The 17,171-nt window shown below is 36.7% G+C and overlaps 1 protein-coding gene across 1 annotated transcript in view; it reads left to right on the forward strand.

Moving 5' to 3' along the window:
* The first annotated feature begins 11,899 nt into the window (after window positions 1-11,899).
* slc4a3 (solute carrier family 4 member 3) overlaps window positions 11,900-17,171 on the forward strand; it is a 68,625-nt gene continuing 63,353 nt past the window's right edge. Inside the window, exon 1 of the mRNA XM_026947735.3 lies at window positions 11,900-12,052. The gene's annotated coding sequence lies outside the window, so the exon portion shown is untranslated. The remainder of the gene's footprint in view (window positions 12,053-17,171) is intronic.

Here is a 17,171-nt window from a genome sequence, read left to right on the forward strand (position 1 = left end):
CTAAAGTTACAGTTTTCCGTCAGACGATGGAGACTGGTTTAAAAAAAAAAGCTAAATCTTAGACCATACAGTATATGTTTTCTGGAATCTTAACACAGCCCTTGATTACAACCTTTAAAGTCACCTAGAATAATGTTGAAAGCACACCCTGACCTTTTAGTGACGTACATAAGAAATTACAGATAAAACAGTGACAGCTTGCAAATAAAGCCCTTCTCAAAGTTTCCAACCTGAAATCACAAGATTTCTTCAGATAGCACAATGGGGGCAGATAACAGCAGCTGATATCTGCTCTGCACATATATGGCTCACCTGTGGTTTTTCTACGTCTCCCAACAAACACCACATTGTACCTTCTGTCCTTAATGACCGCTGACATTTCCCGAGCTTTAGTGGACAACTGTATGCCCTTTTTATCTGCCGTCTTTGACAAGCTGCCTTCAACACCTGACCTTTGTTGGCGTATGATGAGATACAGTAGGACAGGACAGACACACACTTACACTGTACTTACATTTAGTTGAAACATATCAATCACAGATGCCAAAGTAGGTAAACACAAAACCTACAGTCTATTTGCTGATGTGTGTATCGTAGATAGTCTATTTTAACCAGATGCACTGACGTTCATAATCTCTCCTGTAGACAGAAATATCCTTTAGATAGGCTAGGTGTTTCATGTTGATAGAAGTCAGGTTCCCTGTTGTAGCAAAACAGGCCTTATTCTTGTCTGTTAGTATAGATCATAAATCTTCTGTTATGTTTATGATTATCTGTAGACTTGTGATTATGTAAGGAGTGTAATAAAGATAACTCAATATAACAAAGATAACAATTGTTTTCCTGTCAAGTCTCAGGTCAGGGCCTAATATTGTTCTACAGACTACAGATGCATTAATATGATACAGACACAGTGTATTTTTTCTTTGGGTCAAAAAGATATACAGTGTACTCATGCTGACCTGAAAACGTTTCTGAACCTTTACCAGAAACAGAAAATTACTGATACAAAGAGTAATTGGTTGATCAAAGGGACCAACATTAAATCAGGGGTTTGTTCCTCGTTTAGCTGGGACAGAGTTTGTGATTGAGAACCATGAACTTCAGCAGTGTCATTGCTAAGGCTGAGAACATGTTTGCATACTTTAGCTGATACTATCTAGGGCAGAGGAACAGAGAAAGAAGGATGATTTGTCTGGCTTAAATTGCAAAGATAAACAGCATTTGAGCTTCTCGTATCTCAATATTCTTTGTTAGTTTTTTTTTTCTGTACATAACTTATTCAGCCAACCATTTACAATTTAGGGGTCCAAGCATTTTTCCTTATCTTTTGCCATTTTCTACACTAAATAAATCATCATAGGAAGTTATAGAAACATGGTCAATAGGTAGTAGTGTCTCCTGTTACTCAGGCAATTGAGATGAGGTCAGTAGGCCTAATGGTAGTGATATAGAGCAGTGTTTATATTTAGAGTTTATAGTTTGGATCATATTTCAGGAACCATGAGGCATAGAGACATAATAATTTTTCACCCTATTCCCTGGCTCAAACAAAATTTGATTTTGAGTTATGTTTTTTTTTCATATAAATTGAATCTTGAAGATTCATTTTATGTTTGAGTCATGGCCAAGCTGCCAAGACTCAAATAGGAAGTGAGGCCTTATCATTACAACACTTCAGCTGATTAACACCAAATTTGGTACACATGTATGGTACGTGACTTTGAAGTAGCCTACCAATTTTGAAGCATTCTCTCAATTGGAGTGCTATAACATTCAAATAAATGTTTCAGTGGATCCATATGTCTAAAATTTAAAAATTTTGTTTTCAGTTAAGTTGAAATTTTGTATGCTACATTCATCTGCTAGTCTGTAATTAGCTTACCATGTGTGACATGATTTATTGAAAAACATGGCCACCATTGTCCAATCAACTTTCAGTAGGCATTTAACATGGTTAGCAATAGCTGAATATCATGAAACTTCTGTGGAATGTCAATCCAAAATCTACCTCTAGTATTCTATGCATACACACAAAGAATGCTTTTCAATTTAAAAGCAAGAATAAGTCTTATTTACTGAAGAAGACAGCCTAAGATCATTATCCTAATTATTTACTTCTGGCCAAGCATAATTGCAATTTGTATCTTTAAGCTCTACCCTTATTATTATATTGCCCAAATTTAGCATAATAAATTGAAACTGTTTTCATTTCACCTTTGTAATTTATGATTTTTTTTGTAAAATAAAAATTGGCTTAAAGCCAATTTATGATATACAAGGAATGTTATAAAAGGAATTTGGCAGGTCAAACATGAAAAGTTTTTTCACAACAACAAAATAATAAAACAAAAATCAAATATGTAATTCTTAAAAGCATTATATGGGTTTTATATATATATATATATATGGGTTCTTTGGGTCCTTAGAACTCTCTGACTGGGAAACATTCTGGTATAGGGATCTATATAGAACCTGTAGGGGTTCTCCCTGAGCAGCACAGAACCTTTAAGCATTCTAGATTTAATCTTTCCACTAACATGACTTGTACCCTTGTAAACTTTTGCTCCTTCAGGATATTTTGCATGAAAAATGTGAAATGTTATTCTGAATAACAATTTTGATCTTTTGAACTGTACTGTATTTCACCTATACTATGTTTTTTTTCCCTTGTAAACCCCTCACAGCATGACCAGTCACAGCATGAATTTCTTACACTTTTAAAGCATAACTGCAGTGCCTTCTTCCTTAGCTCCTATGACACCGGCAGGTGGGTGGTGTTTTCACTCTGCTGCTTTTGTTATTACAGAGGCAGACTCCGTAAATCCTCAGTGTTCATTAAATGAATCATTCACCTAAACACACACACAGACACACACACACACACACATTTTTTTTCTGGAAAACATCAGAAAGTTAAGCCCTGTTAGCATGGCGTCACTCCCCCGGTCGCATGCTGACGCACTTTCTGTAGAAGAATGTTGGACCCCTCCTCGTTGTTTGACTATTTTTCAACTGTAACCAAGACATTTTGGGAAAAGATTCTGTTATGGGCTTTTGACTCAGTCATGTACGTGACAGTACTCACTGGTTTCCTGGTGCAATATATAAATAGATGTTAGGTAGGCTGTTGCAAAAACATCATCTTCTTTCATTTCTACATTCCACCCTTTAGAAATTATATAGTGCCCTCTCTTTTGTATAATTTTGCTCTTCTTTGGTCTTTGAAAACCAGTAGGGTTGTTTTTTTTAAAGAGGTTTTTCTGAAAATGCTATCAGCAATGTAATCCATATAAATAAAACAAATGACAGGTAAGGGAAGCTCAAAAATGCCCAAAAAATACTGAGTTGAGTTGCTCCAGTGTAATGGCTCCTGACTTGAAATAAGCATACAGCATCACACATCACGTTCTAAACTCATAAAGAGCAACCATAACAGAACTGATGCACACCATGCCACAGTATAATCTAGCAGACATCTAGGAAAACAGCTGCCAAATTTCTCAGTCTAGATTCCATCAGAGGACAAAACATCCTCTACCTATATAAAAGATGCTGATAGCAGATCTGAGCTGATCTTTTTACTGAAAAATGTACAGCATGCGCAAGCATCCCGGCATGATAAGCAGATGATTACCCTGCTATTTGTTTGTGCCAGACAATACAACTAAAGAGATTTACTGGCTCCTCAGCACACATGGTTAACCACCATGCTTATCATGACATGGCAGAATTTTAAGCATGTATCCACCAACAAGAATACACATGACTATTTTGGCCACATTATCAAAGGTAATGGCATAAATGCAACAAATCAAAATTGTCATTCATTTTTTTATTTGAAGTGCTATTTGTAAACAATTAATACATACATAGTTCCTTTACTTCTGCATTTAATTATCTGGGCCCAGACCCCTTTCTTTTGGACCTGACCACACGCTTAGCCCTCTTTAATCATGTACTAACGTCACTGAGACGCCACTTGGTGATAAATATTAGGCTTGGCTACCACTGATTCAGCTTCCTTAGTCACATCTCTCTGAGCCAGAAAGACAAAGGCGTTGTTCAGTGAACTGTCTTAGATAATGTTTCAGCTGTCATTGCTGACTAAAATGTCTTTTGATGGCTTGGAAAGAACATGAATCTCCCAAGTGTCCTCCCTTCCCAAGAGAGTTTGCTTCTTTTCTTAAAGTTCATTCTTGTTTTAAAGGAGCTTTTATTAGCAGTGTTCATGTAAAAAAAAAATTGTTTCAACAATACCATGGCCTATATTGTGACTAATTGTTTTCAGTATGCCTTTCTTTTGCTCCAGCTCTGTCTTGTCCATGTTGCTTGAACATTGTTAGCACTTGTTCTTTGTTTCATCACCTCTGTATTTTTTTTTGGCAGTACTAGCTGTGTAGGATTGTATATGATTACTATTTTTATTAGCAGCACCCAATAAAAATCTGACATTTTGTGTTCTCTTGTGCTTCTGGAATGTAAGAACTTGACTTCTGCTACAGCTAAGTTGCACAATGAATTTGTCCTCCGTGAAAACAATTTTGCTCTTACATTTTTATAGTTACAAACAAGCATTTCACAGTGCAAAGGTCACTTTTTCAAAACTCTCCACACAGTTGGCTGTATGTGGGCTGATGATTTGACTCAAAAAGCATTAAGTGAACACAGTGATCAAAATTCTTTCAGCTGTTTCTTTTTTTTACTTGATTTTTACCACCAGCAAAAATGGGATAGCAGTTGGCTAAGTAATGAATACTATATTGAACACTCAAAATCTTAAAAATGATAACAGTCATAGAAAATACAACAATAAATGCTCAGGGCCAGAGAAATGCCAGTGTCACTGGGAGCGCCGCAAATATCACCCAGTGGTTTTGCTATAACACAAATATGAGATCATAAACTATAGTATCGTGTTTCATTTGTGGATGAGCTAAAGTTGGAAATTTGAAGCCTGAGGTAAAGAAAGAGGTCAAACGAGGAAACATTTGCATAGGCCAAAGAGTCACAATTTCTTCAAACACAAGCATTGTAATGTTTATGATAATTAACCAGTGATCAGATGTCTGTATAGAAGGATGGATTCCTATACTTACTGACCAAAAATCACTTGGGGATCGATTACAGCTTTTTAGTACAAATTTGACTTTTCAAACAGTTAGCACAACAGCATTCCATGTAGACTAAACCAACAGTAGGTTCACTGCTTTGACACAAAATTCATTCATTGATCAGTTTTCAAATTCCTGGAAATATTTTTCATTTTATTTTTACTACAAATGAATGTTTGCCTGGGCCAAAGCATTACAAACAGCACTATGTGTGCATCATCTATTGGCTTGCTGTAAAACAAATCCTGTATTGAGCTGCAAAAAAACAGAGTACTAATTTCATTTGTGTTGTGTATAGATGCCATGTATAGATGCTGTGTATAGATGTGATATTAGAACATTATAATGTATTATACAGTAAACTATATGTTTCATACCACATGTGAAAATCTTTAACTCTATATAAATTTCTTTTTTATTCATGATGTGCCCTGTGTTAGGGTTTAGTTTAGCATTGGGTGTTCTGAAAAACAAATATTCAAAAGAGTCTCCAACTTACAGTATACCCTATAATTTGAGTTAACTTAAATTGTTTTCAGAAAGATTTTCATAATGTAAATGATCTTTGTTAATACTATATAATTCATTATATAGTATTAACTTCATTAACAAAATATTAATCCTTAATTAATTATTAATACCTATTCATTATTAATGCCTATTCATATACAGTATAACTCAGGTGACTGTTAATGTATACACTTCATTATTTCCTGATGTGCTTATGAGGATTAGTGACCATATTACTTCATCATTGCGAAAGCATTAGTTAAGTATTAATATATTGCTTATTTGTGCTCCTTATAGTAAAGTGTTACCATTATGCATGACAGAGTATGTACTGTATATTTTATGTGAATAAGAATGTATTATGTGTGGGGATTCCTGCCACAAGGGGGCAGCATGTGATGAGTGGTGGAGTTTCTTCTCCATCTGAGAAATGGCCAGATAAAATTGAATTACTCCACTAGTCAACATCACAGCTTTACAGTGTCTGGTCCTGTGCACCACAGTCACTACAACTAGTTTACTCTGCCTACTGGCACACTCATCCCAGGTATTCATTATGATTAATGACATAATAAGATATGACAATATACTGTATACTGTATACTGTATATGCATTTTTCAGTATTTGGTTTTTGTCACCATAGTTGTATATTTTTCAGTGGAAAAAAGGAACCGAGACTGTTTCTGTTCTTTCACATTTCCTTTCACAAACCAGCTAAAGTACACTATATGGCCAAAATATTTGTGGACACCTGACTATTACACCAATATGTGGGCCTTTTCCAAACGCCATGAAGGTAGAAGCACACAATTATCACAAATCAGGTGGAATATCTGTTACCAGAGACTACTGTAGTGAAGGTAAAGCTTATTTATTGGATTAAAATGGATCAAGTAATTATTGTACTGGATGTAGAGCAAGCTTGGATCAATGGCTCCACCTGGAGGTATGTTGTAGAAGCTATACTCCTTCATCACTTTCATGTTAAAAGTCTCATCATCTCATCATTATTCTAGTCTTTTTTCATAAATAAATACTCATGTATATATAAATAGACTTAATAGGTATACGTAACAGCAAAATGAATTTCATGTTAAAGTATAAGTGAAAATGAATAAAAAACCAACCACCCAACCAATCAACCAACTAACCAATCAACCAACTAACCAACCAAACAAACAAACAAGCAAACAAATAAATAAATACATTTGTAGATATGTGCATACAACACACAAAAACACAATGACTAATAATCCAATTCGTAAATCCAGTGAGTAAAAGGCAACTGCCAAATAATTAACATTTCTGAAATTCAAGATGCCAGTTTAATTAATTGCACAACATCAAAACTAAATGAGCCTGTTTTCCTTTGAGGCTTTAGTGGTTCTGCACAGCAGCAATCAGCAGCAATTGTGTAAGTGTTTATTTTAAATGTGTGTGTTCCCTGGCATCCAAAACAGGCCTTTGGTCCATCTGTGCTGCCTTTCTTCCTACCTGTTCCAGTAAAGGTTCACCTGGTTCAGTGAGGGACTTGCCACTGTTTTTCTGTGTGTGGCTGCGTGAAGGCAGATTAAAAACAAAACAAAACAAAACAAAACAAAAAAAACAGCACCCAGTACTGCATTTGAATAATTCCACAATTGGGCTGCCATTTATCCCTTAAAAAACTCATAACTTATTAAAATTAAACTTCATATTTTTTATTTTGTATCATTTTCAACACTGAATGTATATGTATATGTATATATATATATATATATATATATATATATATATATATATATATACACACACACACACACACACACACACACACACATATATATATATATATATATATACATATATATATATATATATATATATATATATATATATATATATATATATATATATGTGTGTGTGTGTGTGTGTGTGTTTAAATATGTGGTAAGCGATATCAACAATATATCATTTTCAGTTTCTTTGCTGAAAAAGGCTGGATAACAGGGATGAAATGAACAGGGTTGAGTGACCTCATGACCTCATCAGGCAATTTCACAATATCACTATAAAGAAGAAAGAAGTTTTCTTTTCTTCTTCCCATGACTGTCAGTGAAGTCATGATGAAACCTCCTACTGAGCGTGTGACTTGTGGAATAGACAATTATGGATTGTGTTCAGGTAACAATGTTTAGTGTTTGTTTAAAGCATTTTTCATAACCTATAATGTATAACTCGTGGATGTTTTCAAACCATGAGATTCATCCATCTTCAGTAACTGGTCAGTGTCATGGTGGATCCATGGTATGTGGATATTACATACATATTTATAAATCTATTATCAGTTTTGCATGTGGCATGGTGACGCAGCGAGTAGCATGAATGCTACTTCCCTGAGCTTGGGTTACTGTCTATGCAGAGTTTCTGTGCAAGTTCTTCTTGTGTTTGCACGGGTGTCCTTGGGGTTCTCTGGTTTCCTCTCACCTCCCAAAAACATGTCATTAGGTGGATTGGCTAAGATACATTGCCACTAGGTGTGAATGAGTGTGTGGAGGTGTGTGCAGGGTGCCATGCGATGGATGAAAGTGAATTAGTGAGTAATATCAGTGGGACATAAATGGCACCCCGATTGTGGAATCACCCTTTTAACATATCCTCTTCAACTTCCTATTGATAATCCCTGGTGCCATCCTAAGGGTCATTACAATAATTTATTAGTTTAAGTGAAGGTTGCTAGATGACACTTTGGAGTCATAAGAAATCAAACCAACATAACTGCAGGCTTCAGGAGCAATACTTGCTCAAAAGGCAATCAGAATCTGAAGTAATTTACTTTCTGAAATAGCAAAAATGCCAGATGAAGAGGTTTCTAGATAGGAATAGCTTGTAGCAAAGGAACAACAAAATGCTAAAAATAAAAAAAAGTCATTTAATTTTCTACATAAAATAGGGTTTTATATAATCAACTACTATTTTATATAATTACTACATCATCGTTGATGTAACATGTTTGACTCTAACTGATACCTTTTATCTAATGAGCATGCTAATAACTGATAGGGGTATACTTATGACTTACTTATAATGATACTTACATGTTAGAAATTGATATGACTACACACATTTACATGATTCAGACTAGTAAACATTTCTAGTTTTCATAATAGCAAAGTTCATAATACTAAACATTTCGAAGTATGACCTGATATTTTTGTTTAAAGTGATTCACATATGAGCTCACTTCATAACACAGGCTTGAGTGTATCATGGTCTAATATGCTAATTATCAGACAATAACAATGTGGTAACTGAATATTTAGCGCCTGAGCATTCAGGCTAAGCCATGTGAGAGGAAAAAGAGTGAAAATGCAAATGTATGCATAAATGACTCACAAAAATCCTATCTGTTATAGTCATGAAAATGTTATTTTGTACATCAGCGTTCTTATGTATACAGAAGGTGGAATAATTTTTCACATTGAACAAATTTGTTCACTAGATTCGTGGTTTGATACATTTTGCAGTGAAAATATTAGTTAAATTTACTCTTCTAATACATCAAAAATGACCAGATTTTTGTGAAAAATTGTGTATTTGTATAAACATATAGCGTTGCATTTCCCAAATGCTGCCTCTTTTCATTGTAGTATAATAGTTTGCAGCTTGCATATTTATGCATATTAATAAATCCTTAAATTTTTTATGAGAGTAAAGCTGTAGAGATGCATACAGGCCATTTTTGTAGTTTCTTGCATTCATTTGAGTAATATTTTACTTATTTTTATTCGGTACATATTGAATGTAGAGAATTAAACAATGAACATCATGATGTGCTTTGTGGAATGTTTACAAATCTTGAGCAGGCCCATTTGAGCTCGACGTTGGATCAAGATTTAATGAGGAAATGATCCAAGTGTGTTTGAATAAGGGTTTATTACTGAGACAGAAGCTTTAATCACAAATACTGCTCAACTGGCTAGTGACTAAAGTGACTTCTACATTTATTTGAAAGACATCAGGGTTGGAAACTGTGGCTGAAAGCATACATTTAATGACTGTGATGCTCATGCATTAGTGAGATATTTAAGGAAAAACAGAAGAGCAACTGTGATTGAGAATGTCAGTGCAGGATGTGATCAGACTGCCAGCAAAAATAATCCTTTGACAACTACATGGAGAAAGATACATTATATGGCCAAAAGTATGTACACAGCTGATCATCACACCCAATATGTAGTCCTTCCCCAAACTTTTGCCACAAAGTTGGAGGCACATGAATGTCTATGTATGCTGTAGCATTACAATTTCCTTTTACTGGAACTAAAGGGTCAATTCCATTCCATCAATGTTCCAGCATGGCATTGCCTCTGAGCACACTTGAGGTCCATAAGGACATGGTTTGCCAAGGTTGGTTTGGAAGCATTCAAGTTGCCTGCATAGAGCGCTGACTTCAACCCCACTAAACACCTTTGGGATGAATCGGAACACTGACTGCCCGCCAGATCTCCTCCCCTGACATGAGTGCCCAATCTCACTAATGCTCTTGTGGCTGAATGGGCAAATCCCCACAACCATGTTCCAAAGTCTAGTGGAAAGACCTCCCAGAAGAATGGAGGCGCTGTTATAACAGCAAAAAGGAAGGTGCAACTTCATATTAATGCCATACTTTTGAAATAGGATGTTCAACAACGACATATGGGTGTCATGGTAAGGTGTCCACATACTTTTGGCAATATAGTATATTATAGTAGCGTTGCAGTGCATAAACCTCTCATTACAAAGACGAATGCACATTTTAAAAATTTTGAAATGAAAGAATTTTTATGAATGATTTTTGCTGGTATGGTTTGGGTCCACTTGTTTTCTTGGAGTTCTTCTGACTAATCCCTTTTACCCTATGATGAAGCATTTCTAGCCTGTTGAGAGTGGCTTCTTCCAGGACAACCCCTCCCCCATCTGCTGGGCAGGAGGGCTCACTCATCTTAACCCAACTAAACACCTATGTGAGATTTTGGGCTGATATGTTAGACACACACACACACACACACACACATATATATATATATTTATATATATATATATATATATATATATATATATATATATATGCAAAATGTTAATAATTAAAAAAATTAAAAGGGATCATAAAAACTGCCATGAATAAGCTATTTCACATAGAGTATGTGTACATATAGTTCACAAGACACAATAATAACTGAATTTACACAAATGACTCAGCTCAAATGTTTTCATACACTTGAATCTTAATACTCTGTGTGTGTTTCTGGATGATCAGCAACTGTTTTTATGTTTTGTGATAGCTGTTCATGAGGCTATTGTTTGTCCTGAGCAGTGAAACTGCCCACTTTTCTTCAGAAAAATCCTCCAGGTCCTGCATATTATTTGCTTTTCCAGCATCTTCTGCATATTTGACAACACTTCCTGTGTGATGTTGAGATCCATCTTTTCACACTGAGGACAACTGAGGGACTCGTACAAAACTATTATAAAAGGTCCAAACATTCACTGATGCTCAAGAAGGCAACATGATACATTACAGGGGGATGTAAACTTTTGAACGGGATGATCAGTGTAAATCGGTATTATTTCTTCTGGGAAACATGTAAATATCTTATGTAGCTACTGAAGGGCAGTACTAAATGAAAAAAAAATAAGAGCTTTAAAAAAAATAATAACAATTTACAATAATCATGCTGTTCACAAGTTTACATCCCCCTGGATCTTAATGTATTGTTTTATTATATATTTATTATTTTATTGTTTTATTATATTATTTATTATATTATATTATTAACATTTTGCAGATTCTGCAAGGCGTATGTAAACTACACACACACACACACACACACACATATATATATTATAAAAGGTATATATATATATATATATATATATATATATATATATATATACATACACACACACACACACACACACACACATATATATATATATATATATATATATATATATATATGTGTGTGTGTGTGTGTGACATGTACGCTTGTCTGAATCTACAATACAGTATGTGTGTAGATATATGTATATATGTGTGTGTGTGTGTGTGTGTATGCATAAATACACACACACACACACACACACAAATATATATATATACACACACACACACACACACACACATATACATATATATATATATACACACATACTGTATTGTAGAATCAGACAAGCGTACATTTCGGATGCTTGGAGGAGATGACGACGCTGCGCATCACGTGACCCCCAGACGTCATTCTCACGCCTGTAGACGGCAGCAGGCGGTCGGGAGGCGGAGGAGAGGAGCCGAGAGGAGAGGAGAGTGCCTTCATCATCAGCAGCATGGAGCTCCGGGAGCGCTGCGCTCTCTGACCGCGCGTCTTCACACCCTTTCAGCCAAGACCACTGCCCAAACGCACACATGCAGGTAGGCGAGCTCACACGGCTCTCACACGGCTCTCACACGCTCCCGGAGACTGTCCTTCACCCTGATCTTCATGCATTTCTGCTCCGAAGGTGCGCCGCCTCCTTACACAGCTTTCCCTCGGTGGCTTTCTGCAGAAATGACAGCTGCGCTGCACCGGGGCTCTGCGCTCCAACACCAGCTCCCTTCTTTGTAATGTAGCTGTGAAGAAGGGTGTGTGTTCGAGAGCGTGTGTGTTAAGCCGTGTGCTAAATGCGTGTAGGATCGGAGGCAGGTGAAGTATGTAGGAGGCGTGAACAGGTTGATGATGGCTATATGGGATTAGGTGGCACGTCTCATATACTAAAGATATACTAAATGATAATGGATGTGGTCATTCATGAAAATGTCAAGCTGTGTAGCTATATCCATTGTTCAGGTCATATCAGACTATTGCTGCATTTAATGCATTACACTAAAGCAACATTGCTGTTAACATCCCTTTCTCTTGACCTCTTTAATGGGTTAAGGTTGGAACAAGCTAGGGCTGGGCAATATGGCAATATAATATCAATATCATGATAAATTATGTCACAATACATTTTTCTGAGATATTGTAGGGATCACAATATCTTTTATATATATTGGCAACAGCATATTTTGTGTTAAAAATTTGTACTGGATTTTAAAATTTTAAAATTTTGTTATTTCCCTCCTTTCATCATTAAATAATTGACCATTCTAGACATTAAATAAACGTATCCTTAAAATGAACTGTCTAGTTTATTTTTTTAATACAACACTACTATTAGCAAATCTATATACCTTGATACATATCATGTATCATAATATGTCTTCAAGTACCATGATATGATATTTTTGTCATATCGCCCTCCCCTAGAAGAAGCCCCAGAAACTAGGGATGTACTGATTCAATACCGAGGGACGATACTGGCCTGAGATGCTGGACTGGTTTTGGATTGGATTTGACATATTTTCTGATTCACTGATATGACAACACAGATCATGCACATGAAGACTGGACACAAAGTGTCTTAAAGCACATGCCATCTAATGTTTTGCATAACTAAAATACAGAATCCCAAAAGCTCCCTAAAATCCCAGAATCCCTAAAATCCCAAAGCTCATATATTTGTACCAATGTTGCAATGGGAAAACTGGGAATGGTGCATCACTACAATGGCCAATAACCTCCTCAATGATAGCTTAGACCAAATCATGCAACTTGTTTTAATTCTTTCTTTGCCCAAAGAACATTATTGCTAAGGTAATTCTTTTGTGTTTAAATCCCTGAGTTATGATATTGCAATCATATTTGCATTGTCTTACGCAGACTTGTTATAGTTAAATTTGATATTTGCATATATGGCAACAGAATATGACAGCCACTCCTTCTGTATTGTAAAAAGGCTCCACAACATTGTCCCCTATCTTTTAGATAAATGTAAGGTGAAGCATGTCTAACATTTTGCACTGATCATATGTAGGCCTAACTATGAATACATGATACTGACATACAAATTATAGTGCTGTGAATTGAAACATACTGTATGTCCATATTAATCTGACATCTCTTACATATAGTATTTCTGGGTATTTGATAAGCTTTTGTAGTTTATTTTTATTTTTGAAGTTGTAGTGGTAAATAGGTGCATTTTTCCACCTCTTTTGGACATCTGCGGATTCTGCAGATGTATTTCCTACCACACAGATATACTAAATATATAAAACAGGTTCAGGTTAAATGAGTGGAAAAGCATATATACAGATTAGCCATACCATTTAAATAACATTGATTATCTCGTTACATTGGCACCTGACAAGGGGTGGGATATATTAGGCAACAAGTGAACAGTCAGTTCTCAAAGTTGTTGTGTTGGAAGCAGGAAAAATGGACAAGTGTAAGGATCTGAGTGACTTTGACAAGGGCCAAATTGTGTTGGCTAGATGACTGGGTCTGAGGATCTCCAAAATGGCAGGTCTTGTGGGGTGTTCCTGGTATGCAGTGGTTAGTACCTACCAAATATGGTCCAAGGAAGGACAACCGGTGAACTGGCGACAGGGTCATGAGTGCCCAAGGCTCATTGATGTGCATGGGGACCAAAGGCTAGCCTGTCTGGTCCGATCCCACAGAAGATCTACTGTAGCACAAATTGCTGAAAAATTTAATGCTGGCTATGATAGAAAGGTGTCAGAACACACAGTGCATCGCAGCCTGCAGCATATGGGGCTGTGTAAGCTGCAGACTGGTCAGAATGCCCATGCTGATCCCTCTCTACAGCCTAAAGCGCCTACAATGGGCACGTGAACTGGAGAACTGGACCATGGAGCAATGGAAGAAGGTGTCCTGGTCTGATGAATCACATTTTCTTTTACATCATTTGGATGGCCTGGTGCATGTGCGTCGCTTACCTGAGAAAGAGATGGCACCAAGATGCACTTTGGGAAGAAGGCAAGCCGGCAGAGACAGTGTGATGCTCTGGTCAATGTTCTGCTGGGAAACCTTGGGTCCTGGAATTCACGTGGATTTTACTTTGACACGTACCACCTATCTAAACATTGTTGCCAACCAGGTACACCCCTTCATGGCAACGGTATTCCCTAATGGCAGTGGCCTCTTTCAGCAGGATAATGCGCCCTGCCGCACTGCAAAAATTGTTCAGGAATGGTTTAAGGAACATGACAAAGAGATCAAGGTGTTGACTTGGTCTCCAAATCCCCCAGATCTCAATCCAATCAAGCATCTGTGGTATGTGTTGGACAAACACATCCTTGGTGGCACAAGGGGGACCTAAACAATATTAGGCAGGTGGTTTTAATGTCATGGCCGATTGGTGTATAGTCTCTCAAGTGGTGGTGTGCACCTTGGAAGCTTTGTGATGAGGCTTTTCATTATTAGTTTTGCTCGGGCAAAGACACAACAGGCAATTATAGATGGAGATAGTTAAATATGTTATAACAAGAGAGTCCGTGCTTAAGAAACCATTCCACAGTTTCTGAGTTACTGAACCAAGAACATTATAAACCTGTGTATTAGTCAGCTTTATAGGGTGCTTGCTCTTAGAGCGCAGTGTGACACATAATTTTAATTCAGGCAGTTACACTTAGAATTAATCACTATAAACACATTTTACTATAACAACATTGATAATACTTACTAGTAATCTTAATCATTTTAAAAAAATGAAATTGCAGGACCCCTGGCTATATATATTACTCTAAACTCTAAATCAGGAGAGAACATTTATATAATGCTAATTATTTTGTGGGCAAGATACCAGAATTCACAAGAACATGCTTAGAAAAAAGATTTCAAGTGTTCTTTGGATTAATTAGGAACCCTTCAGTAGACAAACCAAAGAACTATTTAGAGTGCTCAATGCAACCTTTACCAGTAGAAAATGTGTGTCTGTCACGTGACTTGGCTTTTCCAAAAATAATTTTCAGGTGCCTTCTATATCACCGTAGCAAGGGGTTGAAAATTGTAAATGCTACAGCTAAACCATAGATGTTGGCACCGCTTCAGTCCTAAATATTAATCAAATCTGTATGCTGGGGTGATCCTGTTATGGTTTCAGTAATCCAGATACTAAAGCAGCTCTTATTTTAATGGCATGATTTGATTTCTGAGATATTATTTTGAGCCCTATTACTATTCTAAATAGGGTAAATTCCTTGAGTGGCTGTCTGGGTCACTTTAGCAGCCTGAGGGCTCTAAGCTATGTCATAAATGCTTCATTGCACTGACTGCCTGTTTTATAACCCAGCAGTCCATATTCATCACCTGGAAAGCTCTTGTTGGACTGTGAACATATCTCAATTTGTTTATTTTCCCCAGTAGCTGAGTCATTTTATGGTGGCTAGAGAAAAGTGTATGCCAGATGTAGGTGAGTTTTTATACATTTGGCCTCAGTTACTGCTGTTGCAGAAAAAGAAGAACCACACACTGTAGATATGGTTATAAATCACTGTTCAAATGAGATATAGTGATTTTGGCTTTGTTTTCATGCTCTTTAGGATATGTTATGGATGTAATGTCAACCATAAAGCAGCACAAAATGTTGGAGGAGAGTATCACTCTCACTCTTGGTATCACTTACACACATTACAAGTTAACACAGGCCTGTTTCAGCAAGGTCAGGTTACAGTTTTAAGAAAATAAGTGCTCTGGCTATTTCCCCCGGGCATTCATGGAGGTTGTGTTATTGTTTAACATAACCGGGTACAATTTAGGAACTGCCAGTGTCTTGTTAATTGCTTGAAAACAATACCTTTAAGACATGGTTGTTCTTGTCAAAACTATTCACCCAGTGAACTACAATGCTCAGTATTAGGGACAGACAAAAATAGCATATTTACAGTTTATAGCTTTACATTAGGATGGTGATATGCCTTGCAAAGTAAAACAAAAATGTAAACATGTGATGTGTAATGGTTAAAGATTAGTTTCAGAGATGGTCAGAATTCACAACAATACAATAAATATTAATATATTATGGTTTGTTAGTGCACATATTTGAGATATCTTAGATATTTGAGACATATTTCAGATATATTTAGATATCAGTATTGCAAAGGCCAATATGGCAATAACAATCAACAGACAATATATTTGTGAAGAGACAGATAGAAAGTTAACTGAGAAGAAATAAGCATACTGAGGAGGAACTACTCATTGCTTTATACAGAATCATGTTATACACAATAAATCGTTTCAGCAGAGGAATTAAGAGAGGTGGATGTATCTTTATCCAATGGCAGCTTGTCCATTAGGGCAGGCACGACACATCCTCACCATTGGGGGCAGTCGTGGCCTAATAGATAGAGTCGGACTTGCAACCCGAAGGTGAACCTGAAGGTTGTGGGTTCGAGTCTCAGGTCCGGCAGGGCTTGTGGGTGGGGGGAGTGAATGACCAGCGCTCTCTCCCACCCTCAATACCATGACTGAGGTGAGACCCTTGAGCAAGGCACTGAACCCCCAACTGCTCCCCAGGCGCTGCAGCAAAAAAGGCTGCCCACTGCTCTGGGTGTGTGTGTTCACTACTGTGTGTGCACTTGGATGGGTTAAATGCAGAGCACAAATTCCTAGTATGGGTCACCATACTTGGCCACAAGTCACTTC

This window comes from Pangasianodon hypophthalmus, chromosome 5 (assembly GCF_027358585.1).
Source record: "Pangasianodon hypophthalmus isolate fPanHyp1 chromosome 5, fPanHyp1.pri, whole genome shotgun sequence".
Taxonomy (NCBI): Eukaryota; Metazoa; Chordata; class Actinopteri; order Siluriformes; family Pangasiidae; genus Pangasianodon; species Pangasianodon hypophthalmus.